Source organism: Macaca thibetana, chromosome 11 (genome assembly GCF_024542745.1).
Source record: "Macaca thibetana thibetana isolate TM-01 chromosome 11, ASM2454274v1, whole genome shotgun sequence".
In the NCBI taxonomy this organism is placed as follows: domain Eukaryota; kingdom Metazoa; phylum Chordata; class Mammalia; order Primates; family Cercopithecidae; genus Macaca; species Macaca thibetana.
In genome coordinates, this window is record NC_065588.1 from 16,850,510 (window position 1) to 16,864,176 (window position 13,667).

A 13,667-nucleotide genomic window follows, 5' to 3' on the forward strand; every position below is an offset into this window, starting at 1 on the left:
TTTTAAATTTTTTTTGAGTTCCTTTTAACTGCTTTTCTATCATGATTATAGAAGCCAAATAGAGCCAAATAGTCTAATCAACCAGATTATTGTGATAACCAAATTGTTGTTACATCTCAACTGCTACTCAGTTATAAGTTTATCTCATTTTATAACAGACATATTTCTGAAAATATGCAGAAACTGATTTGTTGTTTTACAAATGATATTCTATTTTACACACAATAAAGTGATTTTAAGGAGTTCTACTTTGAAATTTTGAGTAGAGTGAAAAATTCATTATCACTCTAGATTTTTCTATATGTTATGTATTTAAAACATGACATGCAAATATTATTTTCCTTTTTCAAAGAAACTCTAGCAAAAGACATGCCAAATGTAGTTCATTGAAGATTCTCTTCTCTGGCAAAGCTAGCAATTCAATGACCCATTGAATTAGTGTCATTGTGGTTTGGTTTTCTGCTTTATATTAAACCCCAAAGCTTTCAATAAATGAGTACGATTATTCGAAAGTTTTAAGCCAATAGTGAAACAAGGGCAGAGAAGAAGGAATGAAGATTATCCAGTAATGTATATTTGAGACAGTATGGATGACATTTAGGATATAACGTAAGAAGTAAATTATAGTGACCATAACTCAGCTACATGATCAATTTTATTTTCAGTGGGACTTGGAATAAAATAATATAACTCAGTAGAACAAATTTTGTTGCCAAGATTAACTGTTGAGAGTATTTGAATTCATTGCATCGGAAAGAGGCATCTTAAATTTTTTTAATGATAAAACTTTAAAAAATGGTGATCATGCGTGTTATTAAAATTAGTGCAACAGAGTCGTCTTAAACATTGACTTTCCTATGGTAGGAAGTTTTTATTTGAAGAGTTTCTGAGGATTATTTTGTCATCTCATATATTCCTTAAAAATTTCTAAGAATATCAATGAATCCACATGACGCAATTATGGTCAACTTAAATGACATGGTCATGGTTCAATCATAGAGGTTAATTGTGCATGTAAGCTTTCCTATGTAACTATTGAAATTAAAAGCTGATAGACCCAGGTTTTAATTTGCCCAGGTTTTAGGTATTTCTGTGTGTCTACTATATTAGAAACCGAATCAACATGTGGAAAATATTACAATATATTGTAGTATAATTCTTTAAGTATTTTAATAAAATCTGGGACTGGCATAAATTAAAATACAGTTCAAAATATATGAAGACATATAGACTAGCAGGATAAGCCATGTGCAATTAGGTTACAGCTTCTAAAATGAAATTGCATGGATTTCCACGTTTCTCTAGGAAGAAAAAAAGAAGAAAACAAATAAAATTAGAACAAAAATTTTGTATTACTCACCCAAAGCCACTGTGGACCAAATGGCATTGGAATGGTATAAGCAGCACCTGGATCCTTAATGCCTAGACCGGGTATGGAAAGAGACTAATTCACTGACTAATGACATTAATATCTGAACTGGTCTTAAGAGATAACATACATTAGTGTGTTGAGTCACACAGTTATTTTCAAACTGTAGGGTTCAAAGAGATAGTGATGATAATGAAGTTTAGCTCAGTCCCAGAAAAACACTGATATTTTTTCATAAAATGGTTGAAGGTTTTATGACTAAAATTATGTTGATATGTGTTTTTTAAGTGATCAATTCTTCTATGGTTAGTGACTGCATAGTCTGAGTTTTCCAGATCAGTTTAGATTTCATAAAAATGTTCTTTTTAAAATAAAGGTAATTCAAAAGGTAATTCCCTTTTGAATTATTTTTGTGTAATTTAACTTCACAAATGAGAAAGAAGAAAAAAAGTTTATTATCAGATCACATATTTTGGTTTTAGGGTCAGAATATATGAATATTTTATCCACAGCCTAACGCCGTATTATTTTAATAATTTCTTCATTAATTATTGACATATATCATACCCCTTAAATATTGATGAAGCTATAATCTCTAAGGTTCTGAGCTATTATTTTCTGTTTGCAAACAAGAAATGTTTAAAGTCTGAATTTAACCTAAACTGATTGGGCACAGTGGCTCATACCCGTAATCCCAGCATTTTGGGAGGCCAAAGTGAGGGGACCACTTGAGGCCAGGAACTCAAGACCAGCCTTGGCAACATGGCGAGACTCTGGTCACTACTAAAAATTAGCTGGCGTGGTGGCACACACTTTTAATCCCAGCTACTCAGGAGGTTGAGGCAGGAGAATTACTTGAACTTGGGAGGTGGAGGTTACAATGAGCCGAAATTGTGCCACTGTGTTCCAGCAAAAAAGAAAGAAGGAAAGAGAGAAAGACAGAAAGAGAGAAAGGGACAGAAAGAGAAAGAAAGAAAGAAAGAAAGAAAGAAAGAAAGAAAGAAAGAAAGAAAGAAAGAAAGAAAGAAAGAAAGAAAGAGAAGAAAGAAGAAAGAAAGAAGAAAGAAGAAAGAAAGAAAGAAAGAAAAAGAGAGAGAGAGAAAGCAAGCAAGCAAGCAAGCAATAAAGCAAGAAAGAAAAGAAAAGAAAAGAAAGAACCACCTGAACAAGGTGGGTGGGATGGAAAACATTTGCTTTGTTCAGCCTTCAGTGATATATTTTCTCTTTTCCTTCAAATCTTCTCTTCCTATGTTCCTTATGCCTTTTATTCCACAGGACTAGAAAGCAAATCCTGATGTTACTTTCTGTCTGTCTGTGTGCCCTTTTGTCATTGTTCTATTTCAGGCTTTTGGTATTCTTGAAGAGAACTATTAAACTCTGTGCTTTCTAGGCCAGGCACGGTGACTCCTGTCTGTAATCCCAGTGCTTTGGGAAATCCAAGGCCAGTGGATTACCTGAGCCCAGGAGTTCAAGACCAGCCTGGCCAACATGGCAAAACCCTGTCTCTACTAGAAACACAAAACTTAACCAGGCGTAGTGGTACACGCCTGTAATCCCAGCTACTCCGGTGGCTGAAGCACCTGAATTGCTTGAACCCAGGAGGCAGAAATTGCAGTGAGCGGAGATGGCTCTACTGCACTCCAGCCAGGGCGACAGAGACAGACTCAAAAACACACAAACAACTTTGTGCTTTCCACTTTCACACTTGCTTCCATTCCCCAATTTATGATCTATTTTGCTACCAGAATTATCTATCTAAAATCTGAATCTGATCTGATTACTTCCTCTTTTATTACCTTTCAGTGCTGCTCTCAGATAAATGATCACCCGCTCCAGACTTACCTCCAATGACTCCATGCCTCACAATGAATAATCACAGCGAGTTATATGGCCCTCCCTCATGAGTCCACACAACCTTTGGTGTGCATGCTCCTACCATATTATGTCATTTGTTAAGAAATACGGATTTGTCTTTTAATAAGCTTCTTTCTCTATCTGTTGCAAATGTGAACTGGTCCTGGAATTTTTCTTAAGCCCCTCTAGGGAAATTCTTTAAGGGGAGAAAACAGGGGTTAGAACTATCCCTAGGCACTTGCTGTGTGTGAACCACTTCTTTACATGACTTTTCTTAAGACCTCACCACCACTTCATGGCACGGGTATAATTTTTATTTTTTAAATAAAAAAACTAGAGCTCAGAGAGTCTGTCTACATTGTCAGAGGTGATACCTTTGTTTAAAAAGTAGAGCCTAGAATCAACCATTTGATTTCTAGGATCAAAATCTTTGCACAGTACCTCACCCAAGTTCTAGATCTGTGATCTGGGCCAGGAGCTGCCGTTGGGCACATTAGGTTAGTGTATCTTCCTATGATTTAGTCACAACACAAAATAGATTTCGGTCTTCGAGGATTGCCACGATAACTTCTCACTATTCCCACAGGCCACAATGGGCCAACAGCCTCCACACTTTGTCCTCTGATATTTTTGCTCAAAGGTGCAGTAAATCCCAGTAGAGTCCCTCTGCATGCATCCTGGGCTAGATCCTGTGTGGGTCCATGTTCACAGGCCAACCCATTCGGAGTAGTGGCCTCCAAAGCACAAGTCAAACACATATCACGGGCAATGTCAATAAATTGTACAAATTTCAGGATCCAGAGAAAACAACGTATGATCCTTTGAAAACCATTTTTTGAAAAATGCAATGTATATAACTTCAAGACTTTATACAGAGTATTTGGCTAAAAAAAAATATGGACAGTAGATTTAATTTATAATGTTAAAAAAGCTTTATTCAGTTTTTGAGAATGGACATGAATACTTTGACATGAAGATGGTCAGGACGTGGCAAAATGAGGTTAGACAGAGAAAAAGCACTGTGCCCATTCCTTTGTCAAATGTAGGATCCACCATGTTGCTTTTGCAAAACGAGGTTAGAAGGCAAAAATGAGGTTAGAAGGACAGAGAAAAAGCATTGTGCCCATTGCTTTGCAAAATGTACCTGAAAAAGAAGAGAATTTCCCAAGGCCTATATCTCTATGATAGAAATCTATGAGTTTGTGAAAGAATAACATGAGTAAAGATCATAGCTATCCAGCGGGAAAACTACTTGTCACCAAAAATAAATAAATAAATAAATACAGGTCTATCCAAACAAAAACATCGTGTTTTAGTCTATTAAGGAGAATTTCAATCAAAGTTTATGATTGATTGGTTTTCACAATGGAAAATAATTCCCCTGATTTTGCCTTATTTTCCCACTCTCCCCATCTTTTTCCTTGTGTCTTGATTTTTTTTTTTTTTTTGAGACAGAGTCTTGCTCTGTCACCCAGGCTGGAATGCAGTGGTGCAATCTTAGCTCACTGCAACCTCCCCATCCCGGGTTCAAACAATTCTCCTGCCATAGGCTCCTGAGTAGCTGGGACTACAGGCCTGTGCCAGCATACCTGGCCAATTTTTGTATTTTAGTAGAGATGGGGTTTCACCATGTTGCCCAGGCTGGTCTCCAACTCTTGGCCTCAAGTGATCTTCCTATCTCACCTCCCAAAGTGCTGGGACTATAGGCATGAGCCACCATGTCCAGCTATCTCTTGATTTTTAACATTCTCCTCTAATCCCTTGTACCTAAAAATTACAAAGTTTGTGACACATAACTTAGAAATTTTAAAATTCTATGGGTACTAGTACTGTTATATTTATTTTAGTTTCCCAGAGACTCCCTGTGTTTCACAATAAATAATGTGTTAAGCAAAACAACCAGTCAGAATATATTCAGCTAGATTTCATGCAGGTCTGGGGTGAATTTTAAATTTGGCTCATCTCTAGCTTATTTAATTTTCTAGTATTTGACTTTCCTAAAAGCAGGCAACTGTTAACTAATGCTAATGGTGAAAGCAAAAGCAACATGGTGGATCCCTCATTTTATTCTACTTTACCGCCAATTTGTGTAACTGGGAAGGACATAAGTTTTTGCTCTCTGAAAAAAGAATATATTTATTACATCTCTTCCCTTGCACAGAATGAGTAAGAATTTATATTGGGAATAAAAGGATACTAGCTGTTTCTTTCACTTGCTGCTTTAGTGAAGAAAGTAGGCAGGTAAAACCTTTTACCAGGTGGGCTAGTAAAAAATCATTGTCTTTATTCCATGCACATATACAAAATGTTATTTATATATACATTTTTGAAACAGGGTCTCACTCTGTCACTGAGGCTGGAGTGCAATGGTGCGATACTGGCTCACTGCAACCTCAGCCTCCTAGGGTCAAGTGATTCTCTCATCTCAGCCTCCCATGTGTGGGGCTACAGACATGTGCCACCATGCTCGGCTAAGTTTTCTATTTTTTTTAGAGATGAGATCTCACTGTGTCGCCCAGACTGGTCTCAAATTCCTCGACTCAAGGGATCAACCCATCTTGGCCTCCCGAAGTGGTAGGATTACAGGCATGAGCCACTGTGCCTGGCTGCATGTTATAAAAAGTTTACCAACTTCAGTATACTCACAATTCTTATTTATATACAAATTACTTGCAATATTTTTTCTTCTAGTGTGACTTGAGATTCTCTTTCATTGATAGGACTTAATAATCACAAAAATTAAGTCGCATATTTTGAATTATTTCAAATACATGGGAGGACAACTATATGTAGAGGGGAAGAATTTCTAAAGTTGATATTATGAAATGTTTCACACATATATAATACGTAAACATCCATATTAGTATAATATTTCCATATATATTATATAGATGTTGAGCTATTTATTGACATGTATATGGAGAGGACTAAGACAAATTTCCTGGTGAACTATGTTGATATTGGGCTATTCCTATACATAGTCATATTGCAGAAGAAAAGTGGGGAATAGGGGTAGAAGATGGCCAATTATAATACCAAATTTACATAATAAGGACAGGATTTGATTGGCCAGTAATGTAGCACACAGTCTTTTGTAGTATATTATATTATGTTAACATTAAGATAAATGTATGACAAATAAAAAATTAAATGATTTATTGGGAGGCCGAGACGGGCGGATCACGAGGTCAGGAGATCGAGACCATCCTGGCTGACACGGTGAAACCCCGTCTCTACTAAAAAAAATACAAAAAAAAAAACTAGCCGGGCGAGGTGGCGGGCGCCTGTAGTCCCAGCTACTCGGGAGGCTGAGGCAGGAGAATGGCGTGAACCCGGGAGGCGGAGCTTGCAGTGAGCTGAGATCCGGCCACTGCACTCCAGCCTGGGCGGCAGAGCGAGACTCCGTCTCAAAAAAAAAAAAAAAAAAAAAAAAAAAAAAAAAAAAAAAAAAAAAATTAAATGATTTAAATAATTTGTGTCCAACTCAGCATTAAAATATGGTTGCCTTCAATAAAATACTCTTTTATGATCCACTCACAGAGACTTTCTGTATCCAAATCCTCCAGAAGATACCAACCCTTCTTATGGAACAAATCAATTTTAAAATCTTTCTTACAAAATTTATAATAAAATAAAGCTATCAGAATAATGGTATAAATTATTAGATAACAATGAATATATATAGATATTTCATTATTGGTAGAGGCAGTTTGTGGGGACTTTAAACACAGAGATATTAGAAGTCCAGGACAGGATTTTTGTATTTAGAGAAATGTTTGTTTTATGTGTGTGTGTGTTTTTTTATGATGGGAATAGGAGGAAAGTACTCAATAGACTAGGACCTCTAATATGAAATTTACCAGCAGTGTAAATAACTATTCCCAGAACAACTTTAGATCTAGAATTTAATGTCATATCATAAGAGCTTCTTTACTTTTGTAGGCATGTTATTATTTCCCCATATGTTGAACTTTCATATAGTCAGTTTCTTTTAGGAAGAATAATGCTATATTGTGTTATTTATATGTCAGAGGGAGATGGATACATTTAACTGATATTATGGAATAGATATATAATCACTATTGTCACCTATTTTAAGGTACTTTTAAAAGAAAATCAATTTTATTACTTATAATACACATGAGTGCATTCTCTATTTCAAATCTGTAACATTATGTGTGAACACTTACTATTATTCTGGTTATCTAAATTAATTTAAAAAATTCATCATCTTATATATAGTTACTTAAATATTTGCCTGTGTTTCTTTGCTGAGCCTATATATATAATATTTTTGAAAGAGCTGAATTTAGATTAATTTTTATTATGCTTTTGCTATCACTGTCTTGAATTTTATTTGTAGAGTACAAATATGAAGTACTAAATGAGCTCGAATTACGTTACACTATATTTTTCATTAAATAGATTTTTTAAAAAAATAAGCTGAGGGGAGACAATAAATAGACAATATTATATTTTGCTTTTAACTTGAAATAAAAATTTAATCCTGAATGGTGGAAATGGTACCTGAAATTTTTCCCTCAATGTTCTAACATATGAGACTCTTATCTGTTACAAATTCTGGATTGTGGTTGCCACCAATTTTGTGAAAGAAAAAAGCACTGCATTAACCAATGATTCTTTGTCAAGTTACACTATAAAGTACTATTGCATTTTGCAACCATTCATTGATATTAAAAGCTTTGATTTTAAAGAAAAGCTTTAGATTCAGGGCCACCAAATATAAGGATTCTCAAATTTAGGGACATTCTATCAGAGAAGCCCAGGTAGGCAGTTTCTTTCTATTCTCATTCTTACTTTGAGGAAAAAATTTTAGTCATTAATATGGAAATATTCCCCTGACTTTGTTTTATTTTTAACTTATTTCTAGGTTCCCTGTTTTTCTCTGGGATTAAGCTCTATATTAATAAATTTTATGCTTTATTAAACTATTATTGAAACTATATTAATACATTTAATGTGAAAAATTAAAATCAAAATATCTTCAACTGAACTAAAGTAGAGAGCTGATTTGAATACCTAGCTATTCAGGAAACAGACATACACACAAATCACATTTTACTTAAAAAAAACCTAATACGTTTTTGCAGTTGTTTGTTTTATATATTTTGGTCTTGAATAATTTAAAGTCTGTTGATTTATTTGTTATACTAGTTGGTAGACTGATCATTCAGGTCACAACTTATTCTGAGCAACCTTAAGTAAGATTTATCAAGAACGACCATGGATATAAAAGTAGAAGTATTTTTTTTTCCCTTAAGGGATTTCAAATCTAGCTGTAGAGAAAAGTATTACATATGGAAACCAAGAAGAACTATTTTGGGCGATGGTGCCCCAAACACAGCTTCTTCTAAAGGACACATCACTGTGCTAGCCCTCATGGGGGCTGCTTCTTCCCAGGCTGCCATCTTCTGAATCAGGAATGGTTGGAATGAAGGAATTCTTGATCTTAGAGAAGCCAAATCACAGATTTCCCAGCAACCAATTAGCTACAATAAAGGATGAGTAAAGCTAAGCAGATATATTTTTGAGTAATTAGGTTAATGCCTCAAGAATCAACTTAGCTAATCAGATTTGCTACTCTTAACAGGCCATGAAAGCTGAATTTAGATTGAGGTGCCTGTGTGGGACCACATCAAAAGTCAAGTTTTGAAGTAGCACAGAGCTAAAATAAACCAAAAGAGGTGGTTGATACTGGAGAAAAACACTTGAGAGGAGTACGGCTGTCAAGTAAGACAGGGCACCAGGAAAAAGGTTATTGAATTCTTGTTTCTAAAGTAGCTAGGGCTAACTAAAATTCAGAAACACCCTTTAGCTCCAGCCTCTGGGGGTGCTTTTCAGTGGTATCTTGATTTTAGATTTCCATGAGTTTCAGCTCCATCCTTAGTCAGTTCTCTTAAGCTTGCTTGGATGTGTCTCTAGTCCATGCAACCAAATTAAACTTACCCAAAACAAAGAACTATTCAAGCCCAAATAATGCAGGAAATAAGTGTTTAGGAGCTTTCTGAATATGCTTTTTAAAAAAAATCTGAATTTGACAAATGAGAAATTTTGTACAGGTTATTTTTTTGGTGACTGTAGAAAGCAGGCTTCAGGATTTAATTTTTAAACTTGTTTCTTAAGCCATTGGTCAACAAACATTTTCTGTCAAAGGCCAGATGGTACTTTTTGGCATGGTAGGTAGTACAATCATTGTCACAGCTACTCCATTCTACTGTTGTAGTGAAGATTATTCTTTTTAAACATTTTTAAACATTAAATATATATAAGTCATTCAGCCTTAACAAAATCAAGCAGAAATTTCAATTTAATCCATGCATCGTAGTTTGCCTGGCTTAAAAGCACAAGTCTGGGATTCAAGATTTCTCTGCTCAGCACTTATTCACAACTAGGTGACGCTGCACAGGTGGCATTCCTTCTGGGCCTTGATTTTCTTCTTTACGGTGGGACAATTGGATTATATGAGCTTACAGACCCCTATCCCTCTAAATGCTAAACTTATTTTCTCTCTCTCTTTCTCTCTCTCTCTCTCTATATATATATATAGAGAGAGATCTCTAGCTATCTACATATACAGATATATATAAAATATGTAATATTTATCTCTATAGATATCTGTATATAATATATAATATTTCCTCTCTATATGAAATATATAATATTTCTCTCTATAGATAGATACCTAGCTATCTATAGACATATAAAACATATAAAATTTATCTCTCTCATATACATAGAGATATCTAGCCATCTATATATAGATAGGTATAAAATATACATATTTATTTATATATAGATAAATATACACACACATATATATAAATATACATGTTTATTTATATATATATATTTTTGAGACCAGATCTCAGGATCTCATTCTGTCACCCAGGTTGGAGGGCAGTGATGTGATGAGGCATACATCACCACATCTGGCTGAAGGTTTTTTTTTTTTTTTTTTTTGTATTTTTTTTGTAGAGATGGGGTTTCACTCTGTTGCCCAGGCTGGTCTCAAATCCCTGAGTTCAAGCAATCTGCCTGTCTCGGCCTCTCAGAGTTCTGGGATTACAGAAATGAGTCACTGCACCTGACTGTATATTTTGGTTAAATCATTATAAAAGTTTATTTATTTCATGCTTTAAAACTTACATCCCCATATTCTGTCAATGTCTATAAAAATTCTACTCTTTTATTTGTCGTTATGAAATAAATGGAAACATAAACAAAAATTTATCCAGCCAAGATATTTTGTAAGCATAAAATGTATTTATGTCTATTTTACAAAGCAGGTCCTGGCCTCTGCTTTCATTACATCTAGGTTTAAGTAGTGATCGTCTGACAGTAAGTCTTCCAGTTTCTGTTTATTATTTGGAGTTCTGCATGAAGTGTGCTCATCAACTGATTTTTTAGGGGATAGGGATGTCAAAGCTTCATAATTTCTACATTTATTCAGGTGCCCATTGTGGATACCAAAAACCAGAAAGTAATTAGGATTTAAAGACTTCCATCAGTTTTTTTTTTTTTTTTTTTTTTTTTGCGGGGGGTGGGGTGGTAAGGGGAAGTTTTCCACTATTGTAAGAGCAAGTTGAGTGCCAAATATAGAAAGATAGTTAATATTTTTAAAGCTTTCCGTGTAGTTTTCACTTGTCTTTTTAAGTCATTATAGCTCACAACATGTAGAGAACTGAGAGTGACTGAGAGTACTGAGAATTTAACCTCCATAACTGCTTAACACATGATTTCTTTTACTTTTTACTTTTATTTTTATTATACTTTAAGTTCTAGTGTACATGTACACAATGTGCAGGTTAGTTACATATGTATACATGTGCCATGTTGGTGTGCTGCACCCATTAACTTGTGATTTACGTTAGGTATATCTCCTAATGCTATCCCTTCCCCCTTCTCCCACCCCATGACAGGCCCCGGTGCGTCATGTTCCCCATCCTGTGTCCAAGTGTTCTCGTGGTTCAATTCCCACCTATGAGTGAGAACATGCAGTGTTTGGTTTTCTGTCCTTGTGATAATTTGCTCAGAATGATGGTTTCCAGCTTCATCCATGTCCATACAAAGGACATGAACTCAATCCTTTTTTATGGCTGCATAGTATTCCATGGTGTATATGTGCCATATTTTCTTAATCCAGTCTATCATTGGTGGACATTTGGGTTGGTTCCAAGTCTTTGCTATTGTGAATAGTGCCTCAATAAACATATGTGTGCAAGTATCTTTCTAGCAGCATGACTTATCATCCTTTGGGTATATGCCTAGTAATGGGATGGCTGGGTCAAATGGTATTTCTAGTTCTAGATTCTTGAGCAGTCTCCACACTGTTTTCTACAATTGTTGAACTAGTTTACAGTCCCACCAACAGTGTAAAAGTGTTCCTATTTCTCCACATCCTCTCCAGCACCTGTTGTTTCCTGACTTTTTAATGACTGCCATTTTAACTGGTGTGAGATGGTATCTCATTGTGGTTTTGATTTGCATTTCTCTGATGGCCAGTGATGATGAGCGTTTTTTCATGTGTCTGTTGGCTGCATAAATGTCTTCTCTTGAGAAGGGTCTGTTCATATCCTTTGCCCACTTTTTGATGGGGTTGTTTTTTTTCTTGTAAATTTGTTTGAGTTCTTTGTAGATTCTGGATATTATCCCTTTGTCAGATGAGCAGATTGCAAACATTTTCTCCCATTCTGTAGGTTGTCTGTTCACTCTGATGGTAGTTTCTTTTGCTGTGCAGAAGCTCTTTAGTTTAATTAGATCCCATTTGTCAATTTTGGCTTTTGTTGTCATTGCTTTTGGTGTTTTAGTCATGAAGTCCTTGCCCATGCCTATGGCCTGAATGGTATTACCTAGGTTTTCTTCTAGGGTTTTTACAGTTTTAGGTCTAACATTTAAGTCTCTAATCCATTTTGAATTAATTTTTGTGTAAGGTGTAAGGAAGGGATCCCATTTCAGCTTTCTACATATGGCTAGCCAGTTTTCCCAGCACCATTTATTAAATAGGCAATCCTTTCCCCATTTCTTGTTTTTGTCAGGTTTGTCAAAGATCAGATGGCTGTAGATGTGTGGCATTATTTTTGAGGGCTCTGTTCTGTTCCATTGGTCTATATCTCTGTTTTGGTACCAGTACCATGCTGTTTTGGTTACTGTAGTCTTGCAGTATAGTTTGAAGTCAGGTAGTGTGATGCTTCCAGCTTTGTTCTTTTGGCTTAAGATTGGCTTGGCAATGTGGGCTCTTTTTTTGGTTCCACATGAACTTTAAAGTAGTTTTTTCCAATTCTGTGAAGAAAGTCACTGGTAGCTTGATGGGGATGGCATTGAATCTATAAATTACCTTGGGCAGTATGGCCATTTTCACAATATTGATTCTTCCTATCCATAAGCATGGAATGTTCTTCCACTTGTTTATGCCCTCTTTTATTTCATTGAACAGTGGTTTGTAGTTCTCCTTGAAGAGGTCCTTCACATCCCTTGTAAGTTGTATTCCTAGGTATTTTATTCTCTTTGAAGCAATTGTGAATGGGAGTTCACTCATGATTTGGCTGTTAGTCTGTTATTGGTGTATAAGAATGCTTGTGATTTTTGCACATTGATTTTGTATCCTGAGACTTTGCTGAAGTTGCTTATCAGCTTAAGGAGATTTTGGGCTGAGACGATGGGGTTTTCTAAATATACAATCATGTCATCTGCAAACAGGGACAATTTGACTTCCTCTTTTCCTAATTGAATAACCTTTATTTCTTTCTCCTGCCTGATTGCCCTAGCCAGAACTTCCAACACTATATTGAATAGCAGTGGTGAGAGAGGGCATCCCTATCTTGTGCCAGTTTTCAAAGGGAATGCTTCCAGTTTTTGCCCATTCCATATGATATTGGCTGTGGGTTTGTCATAAACAGCTCTTATTATTTTGAGAACATCCCATCAATACCCAATTTATTGAGTTTTTAACATGAAGGGCTGTTGAATTTTGTCAAAGGCCTTTTCTGCATCTATTGAGATAATCATGTGGTTTTGTCTTTGCTTCTGTTTATATGCTGGATTACGTTTACTGATTTGTGTATGTTGAGCCAGCCTTGCATCCCAGGGATGAAACCCATTGATCATGGTGGATAAGCTTTTTGATGTGCTGCTGGATTCAGTTTGCCTGTATTTTATTGAGGATTTTTTTCATCAATGTTCATCAGGGATATTGGTCTAAAATTCTCTTTTTGTGTTGTGTCTCTGCCAGGCTTTAGTATCAGGATGATGCTGGCCTCATAAAATGAGTTAGGGAGGATTCCCTCTTTTTCTATTGATATGAATAGCTTCAGAAGGAGTGGTACCAGCTCCTGCTTTTACCTGTGGTAGAATTTGGCTGTGAATCCAACTGGTCCAGAACTGTTTTTGGTTGGTAGGCTATTAATTATTGCTTCAAATTCAGAGC